Source organism: Mustela putorius, unplaced genomic scaffold, assembly GCF_011764305.1.
Source record: "Mustela putorius furo isolate JIRA1106 unplaced genomic scaffold, ASM1176430v1.1 tig00001024_pilon_pilon_pilon, whole genome shotgun sequence".
In the NCBI taxonomy this organism is placed as follows: domain Eukaryota; kingdom Metazoa; phylum Chordata; class Mammalia; order Carnivora; family Mustelidae; genus Mustela; species Mustela putorius.
This window is the reverse complement of record NW_025421535.1, coordinates 5,280-16,294: the sequence shown is the minus strand read 5'-3', so window position 1 is coordinate 16,294 and position 11,015 is coordinate 5,280. Positions and strand designations below refer to the sequence as shown.

Genomic DNA, 11,015 nt, shown 5'->3' with positions numbered 1-11,015 from the left:
GATAAAAACACATTATATGTTTATAAAAAATTTTAAAAAATAATTTAAAAAATCCATTAAAGAAAAAACACATATTGCAAGCCCAGAGCTAATCTCATATTCAATCAAAAAAGTTTGAAAGTTTTCCCCTTAAAGATCAGAAAAAAGACAAGTGTGTCCACTTTCACTACTCTCATTTGACATAGTACTGGATGTCCTAGCCAGAGAAACAAGGAACACAAAGAAATAAAAGACTCCAAAAAAAAAAAAAAAAAAGGAAGAAGTAAAATTTTCTTTTTTTGGATAACATGAACTTACATGTAAAAAAATCCTAAAAACTTCACAAAAAATTTTGAATAAACAAATTTAATAAAGCTGCCAAATACAAGATCAATATATAAAAGACAGGAATTTTGTTTTGTTTCGTTTTTTTAAAATAGTTTTTCATGTCATCCTTGCTCAGTGATCATGCTAATCTTCTCTGCATCATTCCAATTTTAGTATATGTGCTGCCAAAGTAAGCACAAGACAGGAGCATCTTAACACTCTAATGATGAACTATCTGAAAAAATAAAGAGAACAATCTAATTCACAATAGCATCAAAAATAATAAAATACTTCGGAAAAGATTTAACTAACAAGATGAAAGATCTGTACCCCATAAACTATGACATTGATAAAGAATTTGAAGGAGACATAAATGGAAAGATAGCTCATATTTATGAATGGTAAGAATTAACATTGTTAAAATGTCCATACTACCGAAAACCATCTGTAAATTCAATTCCTATCAAAAATCCAATGTTAGGGGCGCCTGGGTGGCTCAGTGGGTTAAGCCGCTGCCTTCGGCTCAGGTCATGATCCCAGGGTCCTGGGTTCGAGCCCTGCATCAGGCTCTCAGCTCAGCAGGAAGCTGCTAACTCTTCTCTCTCTGCCTGCCTCTCTGCCTGCTTGTCATCATTCTCTGTCAAATAAATAAATAAATAATCTTTTTTAAAAATCCAATTTTTCTTTACAGAAGTAAGTAAAGAATCCTAAAATTTATATGAGACCATAAAAGACAACAAATAATTAAAGCAGTTCTGAGAAAGAATGAAGAAGCGAAATTACACTTCTTGATTTGAAACTATACTACAAAGCCCTCATGCTCAAAACAATAGAGTATACTGGCATAAAAACAGACCAATAAACAAGTTGAACAGAATTGAGAGTCCAGAAATAAATCCTTTGATACAGTCACCTAATATTTGACAGGGGCCAACATATATAATGGGTAAAGATAGTCTGTTCAATAAATAATATTTAAAACTGTATAGTCACATAAACCAGCCTGAAATTGGAAACTTATATCACGCATAAATCTTAACTTGAAATAGATTAAGGACTTAAATGTGATGCATGAAACTAAATTTCCTAAAGGAAAACATAGGAAAAATTCTCCTTGACATTGGTCTTGCCAATAGTTTTTTGGATACCAAGCCCAAAATCCAAGCAAAAGAAGCAAAAATAAATAAATGGTATTACATCAAACTAAAGTTTCTGCATTGCCAAAAAAAAAAAAAAAAAGGGAATGAAAAGAGAATCCACAGAATGGAAGAAAATACTTACAAATCTTATATCTGAAAAGAGGTTAATAACCAACAGATACAAATAGAAAAATATATATAATTTAAAAAATAGCAAAAGGATCTCAATAGGCTTTTTTTTCAAAAAAGTTATATAAATGACCAACAGGAGCATTAAAAAGTGCTCAATGTAAAAACTCAGGGCAAAGTCATTATGTTGTTTTTGTTGTTGTTGTTTACCTCTGAAAAACACAACAAGATATTACTACCTATTAAAATATATACTAACAAAAAATTAAAACTAACAAATTTTGGTAAATATTGGGGAAAATGGGGAACTTATGCACTGTGATAGAGATATAAATTTGTATGGAAAACAGTATGGAGATTATTCATATTACTAAAAGTAAAATTACCATATGATTCAGTTTCCCACCTCTAGGTATATATCTAAAGGAAACGAAGTCACTATTCGAAGACATATCTCCACTCTTATGTTCATTATAAAATTATTAACTCTAAGCAAGAGATGGAAATAACTTCAGTATCCATTAATGGATGAATGGATAAAATAAGTATGGTAAATATATACTATGGAATACTACTGAACCATGAAAAATTAAGAAATACTGCCTTTTACAACAGCATGGATGGATCTTGAAGGTATTATACTGAGTGAAATATTTCAAAGATTTTATATATATTTTAATTTATGTATTATGATATCCCTTACATACAGAATCTGAAGAAAAAGCAAACTAATGGAAACTTAGAGTTGAGTTGACAAGAGGTGAACCTGGGGTGGAATAAGGTGGTCAAAGGGTACAAACTTGCAACTATAATATGAAAAAATTCTGGGGATCTAATGTACAGCATAATGATCATAGTTAATAATATATACATCCATTCTTATTGAGCTTCCCTTTATTAAACTTTGCATATATAACATTCTTACAAGTTGAAAGTTTATAGCAATCTTGTATAAAAGAGGTCTGCTGCCACCATTTTTCTAACAACATTTGTTCATTTTGTGTCTCTCTGTCACATGTTGGTAATTCTTGCAATATTTCAAGTTTTTTCATTATTATTGTATTTGTTATGGTGATCTGTGATCAGTAATTATGACCCACTGAAAACTCAGAACTAGTTAATTAAGGTATATACATTGTTTTTCCTTAAAGACATAATGCTTTTGAAACAGTACAGTATAGTGTTTATTTTTTATATGCACTGGGAAACATAAGTTTTTATTTGCACTGGGAAACCAAAAATAATAATAATAATTTGACTTAGTTTATTGAGATAATCACTTTATTGAGGCAGACTGGAACAAAACCCACAAGACCTCTGAAGTTTATCTCTACTGTACTGTATACATAAAAGTTGCAAAGAGAGTAGATCTTAAAACCCCTTACCATACATGCATAAAAAACAGTGGCAACTATATGAGATAGTAGATGTATTAACATTTTTATGTAGATTATATTGCAATACAGATGTATGCCAATTTATCAAATTGTACAAAATTTACACAATGTTAAATGTTTACAATGTTATAAGAAATCATTTCTTATATTTACAAATTATAATATGTCGATTATTTTTCAATAAAAGCTGGAAAAAAACTTTTTGTAGATTTAATGTATTTTTCAAAAAAGGAAGTAAGGAAGTAGAAACTGCAACTAACTCTGAAATAATAGAATATAAAATCCATTTTAGTTATTTACACTGTGACAAAAACTATTACTTAGTTTACAATGAAGGAGTACTTAGGAAGCATAAAGGATACTCTATAAATAAGGCTGAAAGAGCTCAGTTTTAAGGTTTACATTTAAAATCTTCTTTTGAAATACTAAACTGACCACCCACTTTTCCAAACATAAATGTCTTAACTGCATGAATTTATTTCATACAACTCTATAATCTAGTTTCATAAGAAAGCAGCATGCAAATTTTGAATAAGACAGACTTGCTTAAGTTTCTTTATGTTCAACAGTAAAGGATACTTCCCTCAAAAGAAGAAAAATCAGCATATTTATTATGATAATTATTATTCATAATGAGATTCATATTGAATTAGGGAATATATATCCTCAGAGAAGGTAAAGTAAAATGAAATTTTATTTGGTAAATGTGTCTATGAATAGTCAATACAATGCCTCAATATAAATGAATATTATCATTTTGAACAATTTAATTACTACTATTAGAATTATTATAAGTATAAAAATAGCTATCATTTTCGCATGGAATATGAGACTCTCGTGCTCCATGCTTCATTACATCCACACAACAACTCTGCATAATAAGTATTATCATCACCATTTCATGGGTGAAAAAACTGAGGCTAACACATTTAGATAACTGGTTTATGATTACATGGCTAGTAAAGATGCATCACACTAATTTAGGCTTTATGATTTCAGAATTGTACTCTTTCCACTGCACATTCTATTACTCTGTAAATACTTGGCTTGTTTTCATTTAGTTCTTTAATTTTATTCATGTGGTGATGGCTTAAAGCTTCATTAAAAGGAAGCTTAAAAAATTCATTTAACCAAAAGCTCCCAAGAATTAAAAATGTCATGGATATCATTAGTTAATGGGTAACTATATATTTTCCACTCGAGTGAGATAACAATCAGAGTATTTTTCTAAGTTTTAGTCTCTGAGTGTTCCAAAGGACTTTGTTAAAATAGAAATATTTAGACAAAGGTGATCAAAAGTCTGGATCAGGTCACCTTAAGATAAATATTAGGAAACTGAGGAAACAAATGGAGATTTGAACACTGAGCTATGATATAATGAATGGTTTAAAGTATTTAGTAGAGCATAGAAAAGCCCTTTAAAGCCTGGTCTTAGCCTAGCATTGCAGCTTCTGGGATATCTGTCTATCTATCATCTACCTACCTATCTATCTATCTATCTAGATATAAATTTGAAAACTTTTTCAACTTAAAGATTTTGAGAAATAGAACATAATTAGCACCATAGAAGATCTGTTTATGATAACAACCTAGCCCCTCCTCCCACTTTGTTAATATTCTCTCTTATTTAATGTAACATTGTGCAAATATACCACTACTGATCTGCCGTTATGAATGAAATAACTATAATCATCATCTGTTTGCATATCCTGGTGAAAATATTCATTTAGTTCCATGTTGTATTTCTAGGAATGGACCAAATTTTTTTTTTTAATTTTTAAGTTTTCTAAATATTGTCCAACTTACCTCATATGTTTTTATTATGTGCACTGTCATTCCTTCACATTCTTGCAAGACATTTTCACTGTTGCCCAATATGGTAAGTGTGTAATAGTATGTCATTCTAGGTTTTAATTTATTTTTAATTTAATTTAATTTAATTCCAGATTCATAATAAAGATAAACAGTTTTTATATATGAGTGGCCATTTGGATTACCCTTTCTGTAAAGTACATGCTCAAATCTTTTGATATCTTAACATTGTGTCATACTGACTTCTTGAATAGTAGATTTTCTGAATGAACTTTTAGCTGTGTAGGTCTTCTCTATTTTATATTGAACTTGTTTTCATTTCAAAATCTTTATATTTGTTTTCATAATCTGCTTTTATTTTGCTTCGTCTACTATCTATCTATCTATTTATTTGCAAGCAAGAGAGAGCGAGCAACTTAGAGCGCAGGGAGGGATAGAAAAAGAAGGGAAAGGAATCTTAAGCAGGCTCCAGGCTCAGCACAGAGCCCAACTCTGGGCTCTATTTCACATCCCTGACATCATGACCTGAGCCAAAATGAAAGAAATAAAATAAAATTAAGGTGTTAAAAAAAAAAAAGGAAAAAGAATTGTAGGTTTAATTAAGTGAGCCACCAAGGCACCCCTGTGGTATCTTAAATTAGCTGTCATATCTTAAAAATTCTAGAGTATCCATTTAATTCATTTATAAAATCTTTCTCAATATCATTTTTAGTTTCAGTTTTTTGTTCAATTTGCTTCCCCTCTCATTTCTTTGAGCAGAGTAATCAAGCCATTTTACAATCTTTATTGATCATTTTCACATCATACTTAATCCCATTTTGTCTATCAAATCTTGTTAATGGTTTTTCTTTGTGTGCTTTGTTACATTTTGCTATGTTCAAGGCATTATATTTGAAACTCTTATTGAGTAGGGATAATTAAGAGCTATAATAATGGTATGGTCCTCCTTGGCAGGATTTTCTCTTATATCTGAGACTCTACAAGACAATCATATTCCAAATTCAGTGATTGACTTTCTCAGTTTACACGGAAGGCAAGGTAGGCTATAGTCTTATTTCTGCTTCTCCTTGTGCTTTGGGGATCTCAACTTAAATTTGGTTGTACCAAAGTTTTCAAATTTGATTGCTGCTGGATTTTGAATTTTGTTTCTCTAGTATCAAGTGTCTATTAAAAACACAGTTCAGTGTGTTTTAGCGATTTCAAATGCTCTCATAGCTAAAATGGCTTCAGGCATATATCTCTAGACTCTCATTGTGTTTCGTATTTTGGCCCAGTAATCCCTCACTTATTTTTATAATCATTCTGATATTTTTAACTTTAAAAGCTATTTTGTTTGGATTTTTAAGTTGTCTTAAGTAGGAGTTTTTAGATCACCATTACTAGAAGCAACAACAAATATACATGAAAATATCTGCAGTAGTTTATCACATCTTTATGGCTTTGAACTTCCATAAGCCGAGGCATCCTTCTCTAATCACTTAGGCAAACTCCAATTTACCCTTTAAAACAACACAAGAATTGCTTCATTTAAGAACATGTTCAGGGATGACTCTTCCCCACTGTTCTTACCAACATTCCCACACACTCTTTGCTACCCGCACCTTGTTTATGAACTTTCATTAGGTATATCAGCGTCACCAGAATTTTGCTCTATTGTATTTTTGTCCTTTAGAGCTTTAATTAAATATTAATTCCATAGAAAGTCTGTCCCTTTTCGTTCAAATCTGGGTTAGTTATTTCTTCTCATTCTTTGTCAGAAGCTACTTTATTAGAGAAACTTACAGCTGTATTGTGACTTTGGAGCCTATACAGTTTTTTGACTGGAAAAATCACCCATCCCTGAGATTTTTACGCAGCTTCCTAGCTGATATTATTCAGAAATCTGTTCAACACAGACTTTTTCAGGGAGACCCTTTCGGACTACTCAGTTACAAAACCTCTTCTCAATCACTGCTCTTTCTAAAATGTGCTTATTTAGTTCAAATATGCATCACTATTAACGAAAAACCAGTACGATTTTTTTCTTTTTAAAGTTGGCTTACCTATTATCTATCTCTCCCATTAAAATGATTCCTCTGGGCTGGGGTTTTGTTGTGCCCATCTTAGGCCAGGCACTCAATAAATTGTCTCTGAATGATTGCATTGTTTGACTCCCTTGCTAGACTCTCAACTTCATGAGGCCAAGGATTGTTCTATTCAGTCCTTCTTTATCCTCAATGTCTGTTATATTGCAGTCACTTACGTGACTAATGGGAAAAATCACAGAAAGAAAGAGTTAAAACTACAGAAAAACCCCGTAGGTTCAATAACACAAAGCTTTCTAAAATTATTTAGCCCAAGAATTGAATACTGGCTGCACTTTTGATTTTTTTTAAATGGTATTGAATTTAATTTAAATGGAAATACTTGAATGGTAGAATAATAATAAAAAAAATTATAAAAGCAACTTGCTCCTTAAAGTAAGAATTATATAGGGCATCTCTTCTAGAAGCAAAATTTTCAAATGTCAAACATCTGAAAGCATAGAAGGAGAAGTAAGAGTGTGAATTGTACTTCAATGCTCTTTTCTTTATATTCAGCAAACAGCTTCATTCACACCTTTCCAGTTTTTTCAACTCTTTTGACAAAGCCTTCAGAGGAGTTACTGCTGATGACCACCATCACAGCCTGACAGGAGAAATTTTATAAAGAAAAATAATAGCATGTTTTTCCCCAAATTGTTAAGGATATGGTGAAGCTCTGTCGGATTCAAAGGAGGAATGTGCAATTCCATGCTATATATAATAATAACTTATTTTAATAGTGGCTTTGCAATTTTTCAGATATATCCATTTACTGAAACCACTATCAAATAAACAAAAACAAACAAATTAACAGGGGTTCGAGACAGGAATTATCTAATCTAAAAATAGCACATGTTCACAGAATACACAACACATATCCCAAGTACTACTATAGGTTTCAAGTAATAGTCAAAACAATAGTAAACATGATTCAGACCCTACCAGTCAAATCATAAATGGGACCTTAACTGTAAATCCTTATCTTTAGATCAAAGCGGGTAATTGGGTGCTGAAGATACATTATAGAACTAATATGTTATAGAACTCCTCTGAAACGAGTCATTTATTCCATCACTTTTCCTGCACAGCTGCTGACCCATGTTTTGGTTCCTGGAAAAAGCTGCTACCCTGTCAAACTTCTTAAAAGCACATATATTGATAACTCTACTCATTCCTCCATTCCTCTGTGACTGCCACTGTGTTAAAATGTGGAGTCAGCTGACTCACTTGTGGTGGTAATAAAGTAGATGAGTTTTGCAAAGTATTTTGTTATTTTTCTAAAAATGCAAAAACCAAATTACATTGAAATCATAAGGGGTGTTTCAGGGAGAGCTGTAGGATGTGGTTTTCTTGTGTAATCCACAGAGATTAGCTCCAACACATATTTAAACTCTCCTCTAGGAGCAACCTTAGTGGTAAAACAAGAAGATAAACAGATGTATACACACCCTGGCACAAAATTATCACTTATGTTTGGGCTTCCTAGTCTCCTCGTGTTACTTATTTATCTTAACTTCTCTCTGAAATCAGGGAACACAGAATCTCAATCAGTTGACATTTTTCTACTGAATTACCCAATAGTCTGATCATACCCCTAAGACTTTTTTGAATTATTTCACTCATAATCCCAAATCTGCTTTGCTTCCTCATCTTAGTACACTGTAATTTGATTTCAAAATGAGGACAGTAGTCAGTAATGCCACATTCATTAATCTATTTTACAATTCCATGTACTTAGAACTATGAAAATATGTTAATAACATCCATTCCAATAAGCCACCCTAAATTTATTCTCATGAAACAAGACCTCAAGAAAGAGAATTCAAAATCATCCATGTATTTGCAATTTATTGCAATAAAGCCTTTATCAATAGACTGCCCTGTGCACATAGTGGTCAAATTGCTGGTGAAAACCAGCCAGATCTATTACAAGCTTTCTCATGGCTTCTAGGTAAACCAAGAGAGCCTTATTGATACTGGGAAGGGATAAAGCAGGGAAGGGATAAACAGTGATGTAAGAATTGGCTAGACAAAAGTAATGACTCTCGTTAAAAAGTGAGTATTTTAAAGCAAAAGAGCCTGTTGGGAATATTGTTTTACAAAATAGTGGGATTTTTTTATTAACTTTTTAAAATTCAATTAGTTAACGTATAGTGTACCATTAGTTTCAAATGTAGATTTCAGTTATTCATCCATAGCATATAATAGCTAATTCTCAGTACTTACTGTTATAGCTTCTTGAAAGCAGAATTTTAACCCCCTGAGCCACCCAGGCGCCCTTGAAAGCAGAATTTTAGATCATATTTTCTGAATACTTCCATGTAGTACAACACTTTCCTGCTAGCAACCTTCAAAACATAGTTTTTGTTAGAGGAATTTCTTTAATAATAAATAAATAGGAATTTATTTAAATTTATAAATGTATAAAATACATAGGAATTTATTTAAATTTATTTAAATATTGCACACTGTTTCTTTGTTCATAAATAAGGTGATGATATTATAGCCATAAGTTGGTAGCACTGATATATCACTTTCTTTTTACTTCTCAGTGCATTCTATTTGCACAAAATAGATATATATTTTAAAAGAATCTGAATCTGTGGCAAACTTTTAAAAAACCCTATACAGTAAAGTTTATCATTTTAAGGCATCTCAATTATCTTCTTCAATTGTGATAGTATATCCTTCTATCTAGGCCAGATATTGTATGAGGGATTAGAAGAGACATACTTTTCTAAATTTCACTTTTCTCATCTGCAATATGCTGATCATAGTCCTACAATAAAATACACTTACAATTTTTTGATGAAAATTAATTTATTTATTTTAAGATTTTATATATTTATCAGAGAGAGTGGGCGAGAGAGCAAGCACAGGCAGACAGAATGGCAGGCAGAGGCAGAGGGAGAAGCAGGCTCCCGGCCGAGCAAGGAGCCCGATGCGGGACTCGATCCCAGGACGCTGGGATCATGACCTGAGCCAAAGGCAGCTGCTTAACCAACTGAGCCACCCAGGCGTCCCTTTTGATGAAAATTTAATCTGTATAAACAATATATTTGCTGTAATGCATGGTTCATGGAAAACATCTTATTTAATTATAAGCAACAACAGTATTAGAAATTAAGTAAACATGTCTATAATATTTAAAGTTTTAACACATAATTCCAGTGCTTTGCCTTATTTTCTCAAATCCCTTTACCACTTTCACTGACAGAGTCAAATGTACTTTTTCTACTAGTAGCCAGCTCTTTGTCTTTTGTCAGAAAGATGCCCTTGTGAATTATTTATAATAGAGATATTAGCAATAATAATAATAATAATAATAAATAGCAATGAAAAATGTTAAAAAAAAGTTTTCTTAACTAATTAGGGTTCTTAGACATCAATTAGAGGAACCACCTCTGGAAAGCAAATTAATCTGCAAGACATTCCCAGAATTAACAAGTCAGTCAGATACAGGGTTGTCCGCAGACTGAAAGGTGAAGCAAAAGGACCAGGTTTGGAAAATAGGTAAGGACAGTGAAAAAAATGATCAAATTTTTGGGCAAAATAAATTCTTAGGTGTCCTTTCAATGGAGTCCTGGGCATTACGTAGCAGAAACTCTGGAGATTATCTCAATCCATTGGAGTCACCCCATTTATTAGCTTGCTATTGACAAAGTTATTTACAAACTCTAGAGCAAGAGGTTATAATGTAGAAAACTAATGGTAATGCACAAGATTCTTGTTAACAATAATGCAAGTTAGTGATTTTTTATTAGAAAACATAAATTCTATATCCCAATTTATGGGTCCAGAGCACTTCTGCTGCACAACTCTGCTTATATCCCACATAACCATGTGAACTAGTTTTAATATCTGCTTCTCTTATTACTTTTTGAATAAAAATTCTTGACACAAGTATTTTATAATTGTGTGATAATCATGCATTTAATTTCTTGGAGAACAAAACACCTTAGAAGAGAAATGGAAAAAAATTTCAACACCTTTATTTTAAGATTATATAGACAAATGGTCATCAAATTGGTAAGATATGTAAGACTACAAGAAAATTATCAACTAACTAAATATGCTTGATATTACAGAACACTCCCAACAACCGCAGACTACATATATCTTAAGCCATGATTTTCTTTGCAAAGGTCAACATTAGTAATGTTCTAGTC

The 11,015-nt window shown here is 31.8% G+C and overlaps 1 pseudogene; it reads right to left on the bottom strand.

Annotated features, from left to right (window-relative positions):
- Positions 1-412: 412 nt before the first annotated feature.
- LOC123393835 lies at positions 413-504 on the bottom strand (annotated as a pseudogene).
- Between the last annotated feature and the right edge of the window lie 10,511 nt (positions 505-11,015).